The sequence below is a fragment of the Sinocyclocheilus anshuiensis genome, unplaced genomic scaffold, assembly GCF_001515605.1.
Source record: "Sinocyclocheilus anshuiensis isolate Anshui unplaced genomic scaffold, SAMN03320099.WGS_v1.1 scaffold2129, whole genome shotgun sequence".
In the NCBI taxonomy this organism is placed as follows: Eukaryota; Metazoa; Chordata; class Actinopteri; order Cypriniformes; family Cyprinidae; genus Sinocyclocheilus; species Sinocyclocheilus anshuiensis.
The window spans coordinates 523,412-529,411 of NW_015552540.1; positions in this window are offsets into that span (position 1 = coordinate 523,412).

Consider the following 6,000-nt stretch of genomic DNA (forward strand, 5'->3'; position numbering starts at 1 on the left):
ATCAGACTGGAATCCTGCAGAAGTCAGAATACGACGGAAACAGCCCAGAGGAGAGTGAGGAGATGTTTGTAAATTGACAGCGATCTTAAACTTGGAGAATGACTAACTACTACTTTTCTGTGACCTCTGCATTGTGTGGCGTCTTGTTGGAAAGAGGAATTCAGATAATGAAGTGTGATTGTAACATGCTGACTCGGCGTGGATCGTATATTGATGAGTAACTTGCCAACTGATCCCATAAGCGGCCCCACTATAGTTCGCTGTTGTTGAAATGGGATATGACTCACCCCAGTGATTGACAGCTTACTTTTGCTGTAGAGCTCCACCCTAATGAGCCTGCAGCCTTGTTTTCACTCACGGATTGATGTTAACCTTCTTCGTGAGTGTTCGTAGTCAACTGGGGATTCATTTCTGTACAAGTTGAGCCAGTTTTCTAATGAATATATTCATTGCCTGCACTGACTTTGGTGAGAGAGAGAGAGAGAGAGAGAGAGAGAGAGAGACTCTTTTAAACCTGATCCTGGCTAACCATTTTTGTGTAAATGTGGACTGTTTTAACTGTGGGACCTGGTGTGACCTTCATGGGGCCACAGCAGAACCGGTCACGGCAAACTCCGACTTTAGTACAGTACAAAACCTTGACCCGCCTGCCTTTCACAACCTCTCAACTTCACACCAAAGTATGTAGCAAACTGTGTCAGCACTGATCATGTACAGTTGTTAATAATTCAATAAACTTTTTTTGTTTTTTGTAAAACGTGTCATGAATGTTGGTTTAATTGAGAGCACCACTGTGGGATTTGAATCACAGGCTGGGTGTCACGTTAACCCAGGGGTGTCAAACTCAATTCCTGGAAGGCCGGAGCCCCGCAGAGTTTAGATTCAACCCTAATTAAACACACCTGATCCAACTAATCAAGTCCTTCAGGCTTATGTGAAAACTACATGGAGCAGGGGTAGAACAAAACTCTGCAGGGCTCCGGCCCTCCAGGAATGGAGTCTGACACCCCTGCGTTAACCCCATATGTCTTAAGTATGGAGACCAATGACAGGCTGGGAATGCTGGATAGGTTATCTAGATGTTCCCACATGATGTCAAGCTGCTGAAAGGCTGACTGAAGAGTTGAGACATGAAGTTGTGTAAGTGTGTGTGTAAGTGTGTGTAAGTGTGTAAAAGAGACCGTTTCTGCTGCCTCTGCTATCTGTTGTAACCACAGACCCAGCTGACTCAAATATGCCCTGCGGTCCCCCAACCACAGCTGGTGACACACACAACACACCCTTTTGATTTTCTCACCTCAAGTGGATTATCGGCCAGGAAGTGTGTTTGTGCCAATTGATTTATTTTGTTGGTTTGAGTTGGTTTCATTAAGAGTGTGATTTCCGTAAATGTCTGTCTCACCTGCATTCTGATGCTCTAGAAGTGAAATGACTGTAACTTAGAGAAATGAAACTTAACACTTCCTCTGCCAGTGAACTTTGCTGTTGAAGTTTGCCCACAATAGCCCTTTAGTAAACCTGTTATTTAAAACATTGCATGGCAACGTCATGTGTATACTCAAATCTATAGGAACCATTTCTATTTGGCACTGATGGGTGTTTTTTTCTTTTTTTTTTAATTGAAAACCTTACAGGATTAACTGATTTTTTTTAATTTATTTTTTTTACTTTTGGCCTTGAATCTTCCTTGCCCCGTAAAAGGAAAGAGGGCATGTTTTCAACTTCATGCTTATTTTGATTTTGAGAAAAGGACTGGAGACTAAAAAGCCCAGATGAAATCTGTGGACTTATTTAATGCATTATCTACACTGGTTATGTCAAACTGCACGTGCCTATTGCCAACTGGAAAAATATCCAAAATTAGGCAGAATATATATTAAATTAACTTTCAAGTGCAAAAGATCATTGTTCTATTTCTGTTGGAAGTGTGTAGTGCTTCCTATGGTCAGTTTCCATGTGGGGTTTATGTGGTTAGTGCATTAGAATGATATTAAAATTATAGGCATCGTCCTTTGGTATGAACAGGCCTTTATTGTCCTGCCATCAAAAAAGAAACTTGACGTCTACATGATGCCACTTCCGTCACCAGTGTCTAAGAAGTGCCGAGGACTCCTGTTGGTCTCTCACAGGAAGCTTGATTTCACATCGGCACGAGTATAGTCTGCACTGCTAATGTGGGCGCTCCTGTCTAAATACACCAGACTAGATGATGAACTTGGTCTTGCTGTTAGCAAAGGAGTGTCAGCAGCAGATTGATGATTGACTGATGAACCAGCCTTTGTACATTATGGCAGTAGATAGATCAAATGAGAGATACTGATTTTCACTAATCTCCGCAGATTTCGATCGTCTCCCTCAGATGATGACGAACTGACCCACTCTTTCTCCCTACTCAGTGAGTCAGGCGTCTGCATTATCCTCCCTGACCAGAAGCCCTTTTAGAATCTCAAACCCAAAGCTAATTCTGTTTAAACTCCACTGACGGGGTGCCTTTTAGCATTTGTGAAGCCAGTTATTTTCTTCTCTCCTTTGGTTGCTTTGCTTTCTCCTTCAGTCTCTCTGAAGCTTACCTTAGCTGGCAGCCCTTAGTTTGATGTTCTCCTCAGAAAGAGTGCTGAGAGGATGAAGGAGAGGGAGAGATACACTCCAAATCCCAACATACTGATTTTCCTGCAGGCTCCCGTTCTGCTCTCGCTATCGCTCACTCTCATCTCTTTCATTTCTTTTGCTCTGATGTGAAAAAGATGTACATAGACGAGGTGTGTTTTTATTTTCTCTTTTTCTTTTTGTTTCTTCCTAGTTTCACTCTTAATAAGGGAGCAGCTGAATAGGTGGAGATTAAAGGGCTATCCTTTTGAGTGGCACCGCTGAAGAGTGAGAGAGAAAGAAAGAAAGAGAAGAGGCTCTGTCGAGAGAGATAGAGAAGGGCTTCTCTATGAGAGCGACCAGCGATTTGATACAATCCTCCACTCTTTTCTCTCCTCTGAAGAGCTTTCATCAGGCCTGCACACAAGTGCCCTCTCCACTCAGGCCTCAAATTAGTCCGGGCTTACTGAGTCAGATGAAACGGTAACCTCACTCATCCTCCGCTGCCGTCTCTCTCCTCCTGTGTGACGAGCGTGCTCGGGAATCTTTCCTGCGGCTCTTGAGGAGACTCCTACTGAACTGGAGGAGAAGTCTGTGTGAGAAGATTAGTTTCATCCGTCTGATTAGACACTGAGAGGGCAGTGTGGTGTGTCTATGTGATGCTCATGAGTTTCTTGCAGCATCTGCAGGTGGAGGCTGAGGTAAATTTATTGCGTTATAAAGGCTCAAACATGATAGTCTCATCACTTCCCCTTTTGTGTTGAGTGTTACGTTTGTATAGTCTGAAACATTACAGCAGAAACAATCCACTCATAGTAAAATGTTGGGGTCAGTAAATGTTTTTGTAAATGCTTACTGAGTCTGCATTTATTTGATAAAGTAATATTGTGAACTATTACATCTTAAATTGTTTTCTATTTTAATATATTTTAAAATGTAATTTATACCTGTGATGGCAAAGCTGGATTTTCAGCAATTACTCCAGTCTTCAGTGTCACATGATCCTTCAGAAATAATTCTAATACACAGTGCTGCTTGGACGTTTGTGAACCCTTCAGAATTTTCTGTATTTCTGCATAAATATGACCCAAAAGATCAGCAGTTTTTCACACTGAAAAAAATCCTGAAAAAGTTGACAAAGAGAACCCAGTCAACAAATGAGACAAAAATATATAATTTGTCATTTATTTATTCTGGAAAATGATCCAATATTACATATCTGTGAGCAGCAAAAGTATGTGAATCTCTAGGATTAGCTGTTCATTTGAAGGTGAAATTAGAGTCCATCTGTTCAGAGCTGTTTTCAATCAGTGCTATGACTATTAGGTGTAAGTGTGTGCCCTGTTTTATTTAAATAACAGGGATCTATCAAAGTCTGATCATGTTTGTGGAAGTGATTCATGGCACGAACAAAGGAGATCTTTGAGGACCTCAGGAAAAGAGTTGTTGTTGCTCATCAGGCTGGAAAAGGTTACTAAACCGTCTCTGAAGAGCTGTTGTTGCTCATCAGGCTAGAAAAGGTTACTAAACCATCTCTGAAGAGTTTGAACAAATCCATAGATTGTGTACAAATGGAGGAAATTCAAGATCATTGTTACCCTCATGCGAGCATGCGATAGTCCACAAGGTCGCAACGGACCCTGGGGTAACTTTGAAATAACTGAAGGCCTTTCTCACATTGGCTAATGTTAATGTTCATTAATCCACCATCAGGAGAACACTGAACAACCATGGTGTGAATGGCAGAGCTGCAAGTAGAAAACCACTGCTCTCCAAAAAGAACATTGCTGCCTGTCAGCAGTTTGCTAAAGATCATGTGGACAAGTCAGAGGTATATTGGAGAAATGTTTTGTGGACATAAGGCCAAAATAAACGTTTTGGTTTAAATGAGACGCGTTATGTTTGGAGAAAGGAAAGAACTGCATTCCAGCATAAGGACCATATCCCATCTGCGAAACATGGTGGTGTTAGTATCATGGTTTGGGCCTGTTTTGCTGTATCTGGGCCAGGACGGCTTGCCATTGTTGATGGAACAATGAATTCTGAATTATACCAGCAAATTATAAAGGAAAATATTAGGACATCTGTCCAAGAACTGTATCTTGAGAAAAAATGGGTCATGTGTGCTTGGGGTCATTGTATTACAACAAGTATTTCTACAAAATAATTGTAAAAAGAAGAACAATGTTAATGTTTTGGAATGGCCGAGTCAAAATCCAGACCTTAATCCAATTGAAATGTTGTGGAAGGAGCTGAAGCAAGCAGTTCATAGGAGGAAACACAACAACATTGCAGAGTTGAGGTGGTTCCCCACTGAGGAATGGGCTAAAATTCCTACAAGCCGTTGTGCTGGACTGATCAGCAGTTACAAGAAACATGTACCTGCCGTTATTGCTGCAAAAGGGGGTCCCACCAGATACTGAAAGCAAAGATTCACATACGTTTGCCACTGACAGATATGTCAGACACTGGATCATTTTCCTCAATAAATAAATGACAAAGTATATACTGTATTTTTGTCTCATTTGTTTGATTGGATTCTCTTTGTCAACTTTCAGGACTTGTGTGAAAATCTGATGATCTTTTGGTTCAGAAATATAGAAAATTCTGAAGGGTTCACAAACTTTAAAGCAGTACTGCTGATGGTGCTGCGCATTATTTTTGAAATTTATTTTAGAAGCGTTTCTTGAGCAGCAAATCTGCATATTAGAATGATTTCTGAAGGAGTATTTGACACTGAAGACTGGAGTAATGGCTGCTGAAAATTCAGCTTTGTCTTCATAGGAATAAATTACTTTTTTTAAATATATAAAAATAGAAAAGTTATTTTAAATTGTAATAACTTTTTTACAGTATTGCTGTTTTTACTGTATTTTTGATCAAATAAATGCTGACTTGGTGAGACTCAAAAACATTAAAAAAAAATCTTGCTGACCCCAAACCTTTAAACAATAGTTTGCATTATGTACACATATTTAAGATATTACAAAGTTTATCACATCACAATATAATTGATTATAAAGTATGCTGTATGTGTGTGTGTGTGTGTGTATGTATGTATTGTTTCTGCCCATTTCATTGTTTAAATCGTGTACAAATGCTATTGTACCTTACAGTTACATCCACCGTGGTACCCTGACAGACTGGACAGAAAAGGAAACAGCAGCAGGATGTGATTATGAAGTTAATCATCAGGTATGTCCATAATGGTCATTAACTTTAAACCTGTTGGACGTGGAAATTTATAACTTTAGCAATCAGACAGGATTAAGAGAACATTTCCTGCAGTGGTCATTAAAAGTGTAATAGCTCAATCTCTCTGCTAAGGTCATATAGCAGCAGTGCCAACAAACCGTCCATTTCTTGAATGGCCTGCCCTGAACAGTTTTGTGGCCCATCTCTCTGACAAAAATC